This window comes from Drosophila suzukii, chromosome 3 (assembly GCF_043229965.1).
Source record: "Drosophila suzukii chromosome 3, CBGP_Dsuzu_IsoJpt1.0, whole genome shotgun sequence".
NCBI classification, from domain to species: domain Eukaryota; kingdom Metazoa; phylum Arthropoda; class Insecta; order Diptera; family Drosophilidae; genus Drosophila; species Drosophila suzukii.
Genome location: NC_092082.1, coordinates 47,164,121 through 47,181,817, shown reverse-complemented (window position 1 = coordinate 47,181,817; position 17,697 = coordinate 47,164,121). Strand labels below are relative to the sequence as shown.

General features: G+C 34.3%; 1 protein-coding gene across 1 annotated transcript in view; it reads left to right on the top strand.

Moving 5' to 3' along the window:
- Positions 1 to 17,697, top strand: part of LOC139352805 (uncharacterized) — a 79,837-nt gene that overhangs the window by 41,415 nt on the left and 20,725 nt on the right. The window lies entirely within an intron of this gene.

The following is a 17,697-nucleotide window of genomic DNA, read 5'->3' as shown; positions in this document are numbered from 1 at the left end:
AACTGTATATTTTTGGGTATGTTCCAGCTGCCAATGTCGACGTTGAAGCTAGGCTGTCGCTCTGTTATGTTCGGAGCAATCACCGCGGTAATGTTGGCCGAGTATTCGGAAGTTCGGGACTGAATCGTAATATTGACCGAGTGACCGTCCGTCACAAAACTGGAATCTCCAACTCCAGTTACAGATGCTGAGGATTTTACTTTCTTTACTTGAAGCTGATTTGCGAATCGGGACGTTATTAGATGCAGTTGGGAGCCCGAATCGAGTAGAGCTCGACAGGGAACGAAAACCCCAGAACGGTTTTTTACTAAAATGCTAGCCGTTGCTAAGAGCACAATATCATTACTAAATTCCTGTGCAATAAGAGCAGTCGAAGTGGAAGGCAGTGCAGAGGGTGAAGCAGAAGGAAGTGCTTCTTGAAGCTGTGCTCTTTCTTGTGAAGGAAAAGAAGGTGAGTTTCCCAGGTGAAGCAGGGTGTGGTGCTTAGATCCGCATGAACGACAACTACTAGAGTTGCATTGCCGAACTTGATGACCAACCTTAAGACAATTTATGCAAAGACCGAGCCGCTTCGCTTCTTGAAACCTATTCGCAGGCGACAGGATTTTAAAATTCTGACAATAAGAAATGGAATGCCCTGTATCATTACAGAATATACAAATCCAGGGGTTAGCGTTCGAGGCAACAAATGCTGATCTACGCGCATTGGGTATTCTGTTACTTCCCACCTGATTGCCCGGCGTATAGTTTGCCATGGCGAAATCCATAGTCTCCAACGTCCTGCATCGCTGCTCCAGAAATGATGCCATTGACTCCCACGTGGGAATTAAATTGACGAAGGCAGGGTTCTCTAAACGCTCTTCCCACTTTGCCTGACTTGCCGGATCCAACCTTTGGAACAGGACTTGGACGATGATGCATCCTGCGATTTGTTCTGTCGTGCCCAGTCCCTTGAGAGCACGAATATGAGCATTGAATTTATCGGACAGATCCCGAAGTGTCGAGCCGGAACCACTCTGCACCGCCTTTAGTCCCAGGATCTCAATAATGTGTGCCTGAAAAACCAAACGTCGATTATCAAATCTATTTTTCAGCAAATCTAAAGCAATTGCGTAGTTGCCATCCGAAATTTCCAATGAGCGAATAGTTTCCAACGCTGCGTCCCTCAGGCATGATCGTAGATGCTGCAGCTTTTCCACGTTGGTGAGGTCCGGATGACTATCTATGATCGTGGTAAACATAGAATAAAAGTCAGACCAATTTGCATAACCTCCAGCGAATTTTGGAAGCTCCAGTGGGGGCAGCAATGCTGCCCTATGTCGAGGCTGACGCTGCTGGGGGCCGAAAACTCCCGGAGTGATGCCGTCAGCAAAAGTTGAATGCGAAAGAAGCTGTGAGGTGCGCTTTGAAATTTCGGATCGAACCGATGACTTCAGAGTTACGAGAATGTCATCAAATTTCTCACTTAAATCACTTTCAATTTCCTCTAAATCCAATTCTTCGAGCTCACCGAGCACCTTTTTAAATGACTCTTGAAGCTCATCAATCAACTCTAACCTCACATGAAGACCGGATTCGTCGCATGAAGTTAACGCCGCACTTGATAGGGAATCCACTAAGCGCTCCACTCTATTAAATAAAGCCGTTGCCTTGCGCTTTAAAAATATTGCCCTGTTTGCATCAGCGGTAACATCTCCAAAAGCTCCCGTAGGCATGGCTACAACAACAACAGCAGACGAAATGCCCGAAATTCGGCTCCAGCGGGAAGATGAGCGCAAAGCAAACGAGGGAATAACAGCCCGTTACTTGGCTATGTACGCTTCTATGTATAGCTGATTTTGCGCCTTATATGTAAATTTCCGCAATCACCAACTGCTATTTATTTATAGAGCTCACTGCATTTAAGGCCTTATGATTGCTGCTACGCCAATGCACCGCAGAAGCAAGAATGAAAAAAAGTCAATAAATAGACTTATATGATTTGCACTTAGTATTATTTATGCACAAATCACGTCGGGGTCACCAATGATGAACTAATAAGCTTTTTTATTAGTTGTTGCTAAATTAAAACACGAATTTCAGGTTGCTTTAGGCTTGTTAACAATTTATTAGCGAGAGAGAGTACAGCAGGCGAGACGAGAATGCGTTTTATGTCGAGATCAGAATTCGTACTGATTTACAAAGGGACAGCCAGCCGAAAGCTGGGCCGAAAAATGCAAGTACACAAAAGACGAGAAAGCTAGATAAAGAGAGCTACCTTTCGCGATGCCACTAATATAAGAGATCGGAATTAAGAAGTTAGTTGGCTGCTGCGGCTGCGTGACCCGACAGCCTTCTTTTCATCTTTAAAAGCCCATAGCTTGGTCAAATGAACTCGGATTTCGATATGGCATACCTTTTTGGGCTTGTGGAGTGATAATGTTGTTATCTGCATTAATATATATAACTTTAAAGGTAGTAAAAAATATGACCGTTTTTATGTCATTGATTTTCATTTTGCGAAGGTTTACTGATTGATTTTAATTTTGCGAAGGCTTACAGAAATGGGCCTTCTTTCTATCTTTAAAAGCCCATAGCTTGGTCAAATGAACTCGGATTTCGATATGGCATACGTTTATGTGCTTGGGGAATGATTATACTGTTATCCGCACCTAAGCATTTAACTTTAAAGGTAGTAAAAAATATGACCGTTTTTATGTCATTGATTTTAATTTTGCAAAAGTTTACTGAAATGGGCCTTCTTTCCATCTTTAAAAGCCCATAACTTGGCCAAATCAACTCGGATTTCGATATGGCGTACCTTTATGGACTTGTGAAATGATTATGTTGTTGTCTGCATTAATATATATAACTTTAAAGGTAGTAAAAAATATGACCGTTTTAATGTCATTGATTTTAATTTTGCGAAGGTTTACTGAAATGGGCCTTCTTTCCATTTTTAAAAGCCCATAACTTGGTCAAATGAACTCGGATTTCGATATGGCATACCTTTATAGGCTTGTGGAATGATCATGTTGTTATCTGCATTAAAATATATAACTTTAAAGGTAGTAAAAAATATAATATAATAATATAATTTTGCGAAAGTTTACTGAAATGGGCCTTCTTTCCATCTTTAAAAGCCCATAACTTGGTCAAATGAACTCGGATTTCGATATGGCACACCTTTGTGGGCTTGTGGAATTATAAAGTTGTAATCTGCATTTATATATATAACTTTAAAGGTAGTAAAAAATATGACCGTTTTAATGTCATTGATTTTAATTTTGCGAAGGTTTACTGAAATGGGCCTTCTTTCCATTTTTAAAAGCCCATAACTTGGTCAAATGAACTCGGATTTCGATAAGGCATACCTTTAACGGCTTGTGATTTAATTTTGCAAAGGTATACTGAAATGGGCCTTCTTTCCATCTTTAAAAGCCCATAACTTGGTTAAAAGGACTCGGATTTCGATATATCATACGTTTATGTGCTTGTGGAATGATTATACTGTTATCCGCACCTAAACATTTAACTTTAAAGGTAGTTTAAAATATGACCGTTTTTATGTCATTGATTTTAATTTTCGAAGGTTTACTGAAATGGGCCTTCTTTCCATCTTTAAAAGCCCATAACTTGGTCAAATGAACTCGGATTTCGATATGGCACACCTTTGTGGGCTTGTGGTATGATTATGTTGTTATCTGCACTAATATATAAAACTTTAAAGGTAGTAAAAAATATGACCGTTTTTATGTCATTGATTTTCATTTTGCGAAGGTTTACTGATTGATTTTAATTTTGCGAAGGCTTACAGAAATGGGCCTTCTTTCTATCCTTAAAAGCCCAGAGCTTGGTCAAATGAACTCGGATTTCGATATGGCATACGTTTATGTGTTTGTGGAATGATTATACTGTTATCCGCACCTAAACATTTAACTTTAAAGGTAGTTAAAAATATTACCGTTTTTATGTCATTGCTTTTAATTTTCGGAAGTTTACTGAAATGGGCCTTCTTTTCATCTTTAAAAGCCCATAGCTTGGTCAAATGAACTCGGATTTCGATATGGCATACCTTTTTGGGCTTGTGGAGTGATAATGATGTTATCTGCATTAATATATATAACTTTAAAGGTAGTAAAAACAAGAAAGAAAGTTAGCTTCGGCAAGCCGAAGCTTATATACCCTTGCAGCTATAATTATTAAATTTAAAAACACAAAAAATGATATTCCCAATAGTATAAGATAATATGTCAAAAAACACCGAAGCTTTAATTTGTTTCATATAATTTTCCTACCAATTTTCCGATCGTTCCTATGGCAGCTAAATGATATAGTCGTCCGATTTTGATAAAATTAAATTTGAAATTCAGAACTAATTAAAAAATGTTATTTCCAAGCGTTGGAGGTTATATGTTGAAATACACAGAAGCTATAATTTGTTTCATATTATTTTTCCACCAATTTTCCGATCGTTCCTATGGCAGCTATATGACATAGTCGTCCGATTTCGATAAAATTTAAGTCAAAACTCAAAACTAATTAAAAAATGTTATATCCAAGCTTAGGAGGTTATATGCTAAAAAACACCAAAGATATAATTTGTTTCATATTATTTTCCTAAAAATTTTCCGATCGTTCCTATGGCAGCTATATGATATAGTCGTCCGATTTTGATAAAATTAAATTCGAAATTCAGAACTAATTAAAAAATGTTATTTCCAAGCGTTGGAGGTTATATGTTGAAAAACACAGAAGCTATAATTTGTTTCATATTATTTTTCCACCAATTTTCCGATCGTTCCTATGGCAGCTATATGACATAGTCGACCGATTTCGATAAAATTTAAGTCAAAACTCAAAACTAATTAAAAAATGTTATATCCAAGCTTAGGAGGTTATATGCTAAAAAACACCAAAGATATAATTTTTTTTAATTTTTTTGTCCGATTATTCCTATGGGAGCTATAAGATATAGTTGTCCGATCCGGCTGGTTCCGACTTATATACTACCTGCAAAAGATATAAGACTTTTGGGAGAGTGCTAGCCCGATAGCTTTAAAACTGAGAGACCAGTTTGCGTAGGAACGGACGGAGAGACGGACATGGCTAGATCAACTCGTCTAGTCATGCTGATCAAGAATACATATACTTTATGGGGTCGGAAACGTCTCCATCACTGCGTTGCAAACTTCTGACTGAAATCAATATACCCTCTGCAAGGGTACAAAAATGACCGTTTTTATGTCATTGATTTTAATTTTGCGAAGGTTTACTGAAATGGGCCTTCTTTCCATTTTAAAAAGCCCATAACTTGGTCAAATGAACTCGGATTTCGATATGGCACACCTACGTGGGCTTGTGGAATGATAATGTTGTAATCTGCATTAATACATATAACTTTAAAGGTAGTAAAAAATATGACCGTTTTTATGTCATTCATTTTAATTTTGCGAAGGTTTACTGAAATGGGCTTTCTTTCCATTTTTAAAAGCCCATAACTTGGTCAAATGAATTCGGATTTCGATATGGCATACCTTTATAGGCTTGTGGAATAATTATGTTGTTATCTGCCTTAATATATATAACTTTAAAGGTAGTAAAAAATATGACCGTTTTTATGTCATTGATTTTAATTTTGCGAAAGTTTACTGAAATGGGCCTTCTTTCCATCTTTAAAAGCCCATAACTTGGTCAAATGAACTCGGATTTCGATATGGTACACCTTTGTGGGCTTGTGGAATTATAAAGTTGTAATCTGCATTAATAAATATAACTTTAAAGGTAGTATAAAATATGACCGTTTTTATGTCATTGATTTTAATTTTGCGAAAGTTTACTGAAATGGGCCTTCTTTCCATCTTTAAAAGCCCATAACTTGGTCAAATGAACTCGGATTTCGATATGGCATACCTTTTTGGAATGATTTTGTTCTAACCTGTATTAAAATATATAACTTTAAAGGTAGTAAAATATATGACCGTGTTTATGTCATTGCTTTTAATTTTGCGAAAGTTTACTGAAATGGGGCTTCTTTCCATCTTTAAAAGCCCATAACTTGGCCAAATCAACTCGGATTTCGAAATGGCGTACCTTTATGGACTTGTGGAATGATTATGTTGTTATCTGCATTAAAATGTATAACTTTAAACCTAGTAAAAAATATCTTTAAAAGCCCATAACTTGGTCAAATGAACACGGATTTCGATATGGCACACCTTTGTGGGCTTGTGGAATTATAAAGTTGTAATCTGCATTAATATATATAACTTTAAAGGTAGTAAAAAATATGACCGTTTTAATGTCATTGATTTTAATTTTGCGAAGGTTTACTGAAATGGGCCTTCTTTCCATTTTTAAAAGCCCATAACTTGGTCAAATGAACTCGGATTTCGATATGGTACACCTTTGTGGGCTTGTGGAATTATAAAGTTGTAATCTGCATTAATAAATATAACTTTAAAGGTAGTATAAAATATGACCGTTTTTATGTCATTGATTTTAATTTTGCGAAAGTTTACTGAAATGGGCCTTCTTTCCATCTTTAAAAGCCCATAACTTGGTCAAATGAACTCGGATTTCGATATGGCATACCTTTTTGGAATGATTTTGTTCTAACCTGTATTAAAATATATAACTTTAAAGGTAGTAAAATATATGACCGTGTTTATGTCATTGCTTTTAATTTTGCGAAAGTTTACTGAAATGGGGCTTCTTTCCATCTTTAAAAGCCCATAACTTGGCCAAATCAACTCGGATTTCGAAATGGCGTACCTTTATGGACTTGTGGAATGATTATGTTGTTATCTGCATTAAAATGTATAACTTTAAACCTAGTAAAAAATATCTTTAAAAGCCCATAACTTGGTCAAATGAACACGGATTTCGATATGGCACACCTTTGTGGGCTTGTGGAATTATAAAGTTGTAATCTGCATTAATATATATAACTTTAAAGGTAGTAAAAAATATGACCGTTTTAATGTCATTGATTTTAATTTTGCGAAGGTTTACTGAAATGGGCCTTCTTTCCATTTTTAAAAGCCCATAACTTGGTCAAATGAACTCGGATTTCGATATGGCATACCTTTATAGATTTGTGGAATGATCATGTTGTTATCTGCATTAAAATATATAACTTTAAAGGTAGTAAAAAATATGACCTTTTTTATGTCATTGATTTTAATTTTGCGAAAGTTTACTGAAATGGGCCTTCTTTCCATCTTTAAAAGCCCATAACTTGCTCAAATTAACTCGGATCTCGATATGGCATACCTTTATGGGCTTGTGGTATGATTATGTTGTTATCTGCATTAAAATGTATAACTTTAAACCTAGTAAAAAATATCTTTAAAAGCCCATAACTTGGTCAAATGAACTCGGATTTCGATATGGCACACCTTTGAGGGCTTGTGGAATTATAAAGTTGTAATCTGCATTAATATATATAACTTTAAAGGTAGTAAAAAATATGACCGTTTTAATGTCATTGATTTTAATTTTGCGAAGGTTTACTGAAATGGGCCTTCTTTCCATTTTTAAAAGCCCATAACTTGGTCAAATGAACTCGGATTTCGATAAGGCATACCTTTAACGGCTTGTGATTTAATTTTTCAAAGGTATACTGAAATGGGCCTTCTTTCCATCTTTAAAAGCCCATAACTTGGTCAAATGAACTCGGATTTCGATATGGTACACCTTTGTGGGCTTGTGGAATTATAAAGTTGTAATCTGCATTAATAAATATAACTTTAAAGGTAGTATAAAATATGACCGTTTTTATGTCATTGATTTTAATTTTGCGAAAGTTTACTGAAATGGGCCTTCTTTCCATCTTTAAAAGCCCATAACTTGGTCAAATGAACTCGGATTTCGATATGGCATACCTTTTTGGAATGATTTTGTTCTAACCTGTATTAAAATATATAACTTTAAAGGTAGTAAAATATATGACCGTGTTTATGTCATTGCTTTTAATTTTGCGAAAGTTTACTGAAATGGGGCTTCTTTCCATCTTTAAAAGCCCATAACTTGGCCAAATCAACTCGGATTTCGAAATGGCGTACCTTTATGGACTTGTGGAATGATTATGTTGTTATCTGCATTAAAATGTATAACTTTAAACCTAGTAAAAAATATCTTTAAAAGCCCATAACTTGGTCAAATGAACACGGATTTCGATATGGCACACCTTTGTGGGCTTGTGGAATTATAAAGTTGTAATCTGCATTAATATATATAACTTTAAAGGTAGTAAAAAATATGACCGTTTTAATGTCATTGATTTTAATTTTGCGAAGGTTTACTGAAATGGGCCTTCTTTCCATTTTTAAAAGCCCATAACTTGGTCAAATGAACTCGGATTTCGATATGGCATACCTTTATAGGTTTGTGGAATGATCATGTTGTTATCTGCATTAAAATATATAACTTTAAAGGTAGTAAAAAATATGACCTTTTTTATGTCATTGATTTTAATTTTGCGAAAGTTTACTGAAATGGGCCTTCTTTCCATCTTTAAAAGCCCATAACTTGCTCAAATTAACTCGGATATCGATATGGCATACCTTTATGGGCTTGTGGTATGATTATGTTGTTATCTGCATTAAAATGTATAACTTTAAACCTAGTAAAAAATATCTTTAAAAGCCCATAACTTGGTCAAATGAACTCGGATTTCGATATGGCACACCTTTGAGGGCTTGTGGAATTATAAAGTTGTAATCTGCATTAATATATATAACTTTAAAGGTAGTAAAAAATATGACCGTTTTAATGTCATTGATTTTAATTTTGCGAAGGTTTACTGAAATGGGCCTTCTTTCCATTTTTAAAAGCCCATAACTTGGTCAAATGAACTCGGATTTCGATAAGGCATACCTTTAACGGCTTGTGATTTAATTTTTCAAAGGTATACTGAAATGGGCCTTCTTTCCATCTTTAAAAGCCCATAACTTGGTCAAAAGGACTCGGATTTCGATATGGCATACGTTTATGTGCTTGTGGAATGATTATACTCTTATCCGCACCTAAACATTTAACTTTAAAGGTAGTTTAAAATATGACCGTTTTTATGTCATTGATTTTAATTTTCGAAGGTTTACTGAAATGGGCCTTCTTTCCATCTTTAAAAGCCCATAACTTGGTCAAATGAACTCGGATTTCGATATGGCACACCTTTGTGGGCTTGTGGTATGATTATGTTGTTATCTGCACTAATATATAAAATTTTAAAGGTAGTAAAAAATATGACCGTTTTTATGTCATTGATTTTCATTTTGCGAAGGTTTACTGATTGATTTTAATTTTGCGAAGGCTTACAGAAATGGGCCTTCTTTCTATCTTTAAAAGCCCATAGCTTGGTCAAATGAACTCGGATTTCGATATGGCATACGTTTATGTGCTTGTGGAATGATTATGTTGTTATCTGCATTAATATATATAACTTTAAAGGTAGTAAAAACAAGAAAGAAAGTTAGCTTCGGCAAGCCGAAGCTTATATACCCTTGCAGCTATAATTATTAAATTTAAAAACACAAAAAATGATATTCCCAATAGTATAAGATAATATGTCAAAAAACACCGAAGCTATAATTTGTTTCATATTATTTTCCTAAAAATTTTCCGATCGTTCCTATGGCAGCTAAATGATATAGTCGTCCGATTTTGATAAAATTAAATTCGAAATTCAGAACTAATTAAAAAATGTTATTTCCAAGCGTAGGAGGTTATATGTTAAAAAACACCGAAGCTATAATTTGTTTCATATTATTTTCCTACCAATTTTCCGATCGTTCCTATGGCAGCTATATGATATAGTCGTCCGATTTTGATAAAATTAAATTCGAAATTCAGAACTAATTAAAAAATGTTATTTCCAAGCGTTGGAGGTTATATGTTGAAAAACACAGAAGCTATAATTTGTTTCATATTATTTTTCCACCAATTTTCCGATCGTTCCTATGACAGCTATATGATATAGTCCTCCGATTTCGATAAAATTTAAGTCAAAACTAAAAACTAATTAAAAAATGTTATATCCAAGCTTAGGAGGTTATATGCTAAAAAACACCAAAGATATAATTTTTTTTAATTTTTTTGTCCGATTATTCCTATGGGAGCTATAAGATATAGTTGTCCGATCCGGCTGGTTCCGACTTATATACTACCTGCAAAAGATATAAGACTTTTGGGAGAGTTTCAGCCCGATAGCTTTAAAACTGAGAGACTAGTTTGCGTAGGAACGGACGGACAGACGGACATGGCTAGATCAACTCGTCTAGTCATGCTGATCAAGAATATATATACTTTATGGGGTCGGAAACGTCTCCTTCACTGCGTTGCAAACTTCTGACTGAAATCAATATACCCTCTGCAAGGGTACAAAAATGACCGTTTTTATGTCATTGATTTTAATTTTGCGAAGGTTTACTGAAATGGGCCTTCTTTCCATTTTAAAAAGCCCATAACTTGGTCAAATGATCTCGGATTTCGATATGGCACACCTATGTGGGCTTGTGGAATGATAATGTTGTAATCTGCATTAATATATATAACTTTAAAGGTAGTAAAAAATATGACCGTTTTTATGTCATTGATTTTAATTTTGCGAAGGTTTACTGAAATGGGCCTTCTTTCCATTTTTAAAAGCCCATAACTTGGTCAAATGAACTCGGATTTCGATATGGCACACCTATGTGGGCTTGTGGAATGATAATGTTGTAATCTGCATTAATATATATAACTTTAAAGGTAGTAAAAAGTATGACCGTTTTTATGTCATTGATTTTAATTTTGCGAAGGTTTACTGAAATGGGCCTTCTTTCCATTTTTAAAAGCCCATAACTTGGTCAAATGAACTCGGATTTCGATAAGGCATACCTTTAACGGCTTGTGATTTAATTTTGCAAAGGTATACTGAAATGGGCCTTCTTTCCATCTTTAAAAGCCCATAACTTGGTCAAAAGGACTCGGATTTCGATATGGCATACGTTTATGTGCTTGTGGAATGATTATACTCTTATCCGCACCTAAACATTTAACTTTAAAGGTAGTTTAAAATATGACCGTTTTTATGTCATTGATTTTAATTTTCGAAGGTTTACTGAAATGGGCCTTCTTTCCATCTTTAAAAGCCCATAACTTGGTCAAATGAACTCGGATTTCGATATGGCACACCTTTGTGGGCTTGTGGTATGATTATGTTGTTATCTGCACTAATATATAAAATTTTAAAGGTAGTAAAAAATATGACCGTTTTTATGTCATTGATTTTCATTTTGCGAAGGTTTACTGATTGATTTTAATTTTGCGAAGGCTTACAGAAATGGCCCTTCTTTCTATCTTTAAAAGCCCATAGCTTGGTCAAATGAACTCGGATTTCGATATGGCATACGTTTATGTGCTTGTGGAATGATTATGTTGTTATCTGCATTAATATATATAACTTTAAAGGTAGTAAAAACAAGAAAGAAAGTTAGCTTCGGCAAGCCGAAGCTTATATACCCTTGCAGCTATAATTATTAAATTTAAAAACACAAAAAATGATATTCCCAATAGTATAAGATAATATGTCAAAAAACACCGAAGCTATAATTTGTTTCATATTATTTTCCTACCAATTTTCCGATCGTTCCTATGGCAGCTAAATGATATAGTCGTCCGATTTTGATAAAATTAAATTCGAAATTCAGAACTAATTAAAAAATGTTATTTCTAAGCGTAGGAGGTTATATGTTAAAAAACACCGAAGCTATAATTTGTTTCATATTATTTTCCTACCAATTTTCCGATCGTTCCTATGGCAGCTATATGATATAGTCGTCCGATTTTGATAAAATTAAATTCGAAATTCAGAACTAATTAAAAAATGTTATTTCCAAGCGTTGGAGGTTATATGTTGAAAAACACAGAAGCTATAATTTGTTTCATATTATTTTTCCACCAATTTTCCGATCGTTCCTATGGCAGCTATATGATATAGTCCTCCGATTTCGATAAAATTTAAGTCAAAACTCAAAACTAATTAAAAAATGTTATATCCAAGCTTAGGAGGTTATATGCTAAATAACACCAAAGATATAATTTTTTTTAATTTTTTTGTCCGATTATTCCTATGGGAGCTATAAGATATAGTTGTCCGATCCGGCTGGTTCCGACTTATATACTACCTGCAAAAGATATAAGACTTTTGGGAGAGTTTCAGCCCGATAGCTTTAAAACTGAGAGACTAGTTTGCGTAGGAACGGACGGACAGACGGACATGGCTAGATCAACTCGTCTAGTCATGCTGATCAAGAATATATATACTTTATGGGGTCGGAAACGTCTCCTTCACTGCGTTGCAAACTTCTGACTGAAATCAATATACCCTCTGCAAGGGTACAAAAATGACCGTTTTTATGTCATTGATTTTAATTTTGCGAAGGTTTACTGAAATGGGCCTTCTTTCCATTTTAAAAAGCCCATAACTTGGTCAAATGAACTCGGATTTCGATATGGCACACCTATGTGGGCTTGTGGAATGATAATGTTGTAATCTGCATTAATATATATAACTTTAAAGGTAGTAAAAAATATGACCGTTTTTATGTCATTGATTTTAATTTTGCGAAGGTTTACTGAAATGGGCCTTCTTTCCATTTTTAAAAGCCCATAACTTGGTCAAATGAACTCGGATTTCGATATGGCACACCTTTGTGGGCTTGTGGAATTATAAAGTTGTAATCTGCATTAATATATATAATTTTAAAGGTAGTAAAAAATATGACCGTTTTAATGTCATTGATTTTAATTTTGCGAAGGTTTACTGAAATGGGCCTTCTTTCCATTTTTAAAAGCCCATAACTTGGTCAAATGAACTCGGATTTCGATATGGCATACCTTTATAGGCTTGTGGGATGATCATGTTCTTATCTGCATTAAAATATATATAGTGAAAAATATGACCGTTTTTATGTCATTCATTTTAATTTTGCGAAGGTTTACTGAAATGGGCCTTCTTTCCATTTTAAAAAGCCCATAACTTGGTCAAATGAACTCGGATTTCGATATGGCACACCTTCGTGGGCTTGTGGAATGATAATGTTGTAATCTGCATTAATATATATAACTTTAAAGGTAGTAAAAAGTATGACCGTTTTTATGTCATTCATTTTAATTTTGCGAAGGTTTACTGAAATGGGCCTTCTTTCCATTTTTAAAAGCCCATAACTTGGTCAAATGAACTCGGATTTCGATAAGGCATACCTTTAACGGCTTGTGATTTAATTTTGCAAAGGTATACTGAAATGGGCTTTCTTTCCATCTTTAAAAGCCCATAACTTGGTCAAAAGGACTCGGATTTCGATATGGCATACGTTTATGTGCTTGTGGAATGATTATACTCTTATCCGCACCTAAACATTTAACTTTAAAGGTAGTTTAAAATATGACCGTTTTTATGTCATTGATTTTAATTTTCGAAGGTTTACTGAAATGGGCCTTCTTTCCATCTTTAAAAGCCCATAACTTGGTCAAATGAACTCGGATTTCGATATGGCACACCTTTGTGGGCTTGTGGTATGATTATGTTGTTATCTGCACTAATATATAAAATTTTAAAGGTAGTAAAAAATATGACCGTTTTTATGTCATTGATTTTCATTTTGCGAAGGTTTACTGATTGATTTTAATTTTGCGAAGGCTTACAGAAATGGCCCTTCTTTCTATCTTTAAAAGCCCATAGCTTGGTCAAATGAACTCGGATTTCGATATGGCATACGTTTATGTGCTTGTGGAATGATTATGTTGTTATCTGCATTAATATATATAACTTTAAAGGTAGTAAAAACAAGAAAGAAAGTTAGCTTCGGCAAGCCGAAGCTTATATACCCTTGCAGCTATAATTATTAAATTTAAAAACACAAAAAATGATATTCCCAATAGTATAAGATAATATGTCAAAAAACACCGAAGCTATAATTTGTTTCATATTATTTTCCTACCAATTTTCCGATCGTTCCTATGGCAGCTAAATGATATAGTCGTCCGATTTTGATAAAATTAAATTCGAAATTCAGAACTAATTAAAAAATGTTATTTCTAAGCGAAGGAGGTTATATGTTAAAAAACACCGAAGCTATAATTTGTTTCATATTATTTTCCTACCAATTTTCCGATCGTTCCTATGGCAGCTATATGATATAGTCGTCCGATTTTGATAAAATTAAATTCGAAATTCAGAACTAATTAAAAAATGTTATTTCCAAGCGTTGGAGGTTATATGTTGAAAAACACAGAAGCTATAATTTGTTTCATATTATTTTTCCACCAATTTTCCGATCGTTCCTATGGCAGCTATATGATATAGTCCTCCGATTTCGATAAAATTTAAGTCAAAACTCAAAACTAATTAAAAAATGTTATATCCAAGCTTAGGAGGTTATATGCTAAATAACACCAAAGATATAATTTTTTTTAATTTTTTTGTCCGATTATTCCTATGGGAGCTATAAGATATAGTTGTCCGATCCGGCTGGTTCCGACTTATATACTACCTGCAAAAGATATAAGACTTTTGGGAGAGTTTCAGCCCGATAGCTTTAAAACTGAGAGACTAGTTTGCGTAGGAACGGACGGACAGACGGACATGGCTAGATCAACTCGTCTAGTCATGCTGATCAAGAATATATATACTTTATGGGGTCGGAAACGTCTCCTTCACTGCGTTGCAAACTTCTGACTGAAATCAATATACCCTCTGCAAGGGTACAAAAATGACCGTTTTTATGTCATTGATTTTAATTTTGCGAAGGTTTACTGAAATGGGCCTTCTTTCCATTTTAAAAAGCCCATAACTTGGTCAAATGAACTCGGATTTCGATATGGCACACCTATGTGGGCTTGTGGAATGATAATGTTGTAATCTGCATTAATATATATAACTTTAAAGGTAGTAAAAAATATGACTGTTTTTATGTCATTGATTTTAATTTTGCGAAGGTTTACTGAAATGGGCCTTCTTTCCATTTTTAAAAGCCCATAACTTGGTCAAATGAACTCGGATTTCGATATGGCACACCTTCGTGGGCTTGTGGAATGATAATGTTGTAATCTGCATTAATATATATAACTTTAAAGGTAGTAAAAAGTATGACCGTTTTAATGTCATTGATTTTAATTTTGCGAAGGTTTACTGAAATGGGCCTTCTTTCCATTTTTAAAAGCCCATAACTTGGTCAAATGAACTCGGATTTCGATATGGCATACCTTTATAGGCTTGTGGAATGATCATGTTCTTATCTGCATTAAAATATATATAGTGAAAAATATGACCGTTTTTATGTCATTCATTTTAATTTTGCGAAGGTTTACTAAAATGGGCTTTCTCTTCATTTTTAAAAGCCCATAACTTGGTTAAATGGACTCGGATTTCGATATGGCATACCTTTATGTGCTTGTGGAATGATTATACTGTAATCCGTACTTAAACATTTTACTTTAAAGGTAGTTAAAAATATGACCGTTTTTATGTCATTGATTTTAATTTTGCTCAGTTTTCCAGAAATGGGCCACCCCTCCTTCTTTAAAAGCCCATAACTTGGTCAAATGAACTCGGTTTTCGGTATGGCATGCCTTTATGGGCTTGTGGAATGATAATGTTGCTTTCTGCATTAAAATATATAACTTTAAAGGTAGTAAAAAATATGACCGTTTTAATGTCATTGATTTTAATTTTGCGAAGGTTTACTGAAATGGGCCTTCTTTCCATCTTTAAAAGCCCATAACTTGGTTAAATGGACTCGGATTTCGATAAGGCATACCTTCATGGGCTTGTGATTTAATTTTGCAAAGGTTTACTGAAATGGACCTTCTTTCCATCTTTAAAAGCCCATAACTTGGTTAAATGGACTCGGATTTCGATATGGCATACCTTTATGTGCTTGTGGAGTGATTATACTGTTATCCGCACTTAAACATTTAACTTTAAAGGTAGTTAAAAATATTACCGTTTTTATGTTATTGATTTTAATTTTCGAAGGTTTACTGAAATGGGCCTTCTTTCCATCTTTAAAAGCCCATAACTTGGTCAAATGAACTCAGTTTTCGGTATGGCATGCCTTTATGGGCTTGTGGAATGATAATGTTGCTTTCTGCATTAAAATATATCACTTTAAAGGTAGTAAAAAATATGACCGTTTTTATGTCATTGATTTTAATTTTGCGAAGGTTTACTGAAATGGGCCTTCTTTCCATCTTTAAAAGCCCATAACTTGGTTAAATGGACTCGGATTTCGATATGGCATACCTTTATGTGCTAGTGGAATGATTATACTGTAATCCGTACTTAAACATTTTACTTTAAAGGTAGTTAAAAATATGACCGTTTTTATGTCATTGATTTTAATTTTGCTAAGTTTTCCAGAAATGGGCCTCCTTTCCATCTTTAAAAGCCCATAACTTGGTCAAATGAACTCAGTTTTCGGTATGGCATGCCTTTATGGGCTTGTGGAATGATAATGTTGCTTTCTGCATTAAAATATATCACTTTAAAGGTAGTAAAAAATATGACCGTTTTTATGTCATTGATTTTAATTTTACGAAGGTTTACTGAAATGGGCCTTCTTTCCATCTTTAAAAGCCCATAACTTGGTTAAATGGACTCGGATTTCGATATGGCATACCTTTATGTGCTAGTGGAATGATTATACTGTAATCCGTACTTAAACATTTTACTTTAAAGGTAGTTAAAAATATGACCGTTTTTATGTCATTGATTTTAATTTTGCTAAGTTTTCCAGAAATGGGCCTCCTTTCCATCTTTAAAAGCCCATAACTTGGTCAAATGAACTCGGTTTTCGGTATGGCATGCCTTTATGGGCTTGTGGAATGATAATGTTGCTTTCTGCATTAAAATATATAACTTTAAAGGTAGTAAAAAATATGACCGTTTTAATGTCATTGATTTTAATTTTGCGAAGGTTTACTGAAATGGGCCTTCTTTCCATCTTTAAAAGCCCATAACTTGGTTAAATGGACTCGGATTTCGATAAGGCATACCTTCATGGGCTTGTGATTTAATTTTGCAAAGGTTTACTGAAATGGACCTTCTTTCCATCTTTAAAAGCCCATAACTTGGTTAAATGGACTCGGATTTCGATATGGCATACCTTTATGTGCTTGTGGAATGATTATACTGTTATCCGCACTTAAACATTTAACTTTAAAGGTAGTTAAAAATATTACCGTTTTTATGTTATTGATATTAATTTTCGAAGGTTTACTGAAATGGGCCTTCTTTCCATCTTTAAAAGCCCATAACTTGGTCAAATGAACTCGGATTTCGATATGGCAAACCTTTTTGGGCTTGTGGAGTGATAATGTTGTTATCTACATAAATTTATATAACTTTAAGGGTACTAAAAAAAATGACCTTTTTTATGTCATTGATTTTAATTTTGCGAAGGTTTACTGAAATGGGCCTTCTATCCATTTTTAAAAGCCCATAACTTGGTCAAATGAACTCGGATTTCGATATGGCACACCGTTGTGGGCTTGTGGAATGATAATGTTGTAATCTGCATTAATATATATAACTTTAAAGGTAGTAAAAAATATGACCGTTTTTATGTCATTGATTTTAATTTTGCGAAGGTTTACTGAAATGGGCCTTCTTTCCATTTTTAAAAGCCCATAACTTGGTCAAATGATCTCGGACTTCGATATGGCACACCTTTG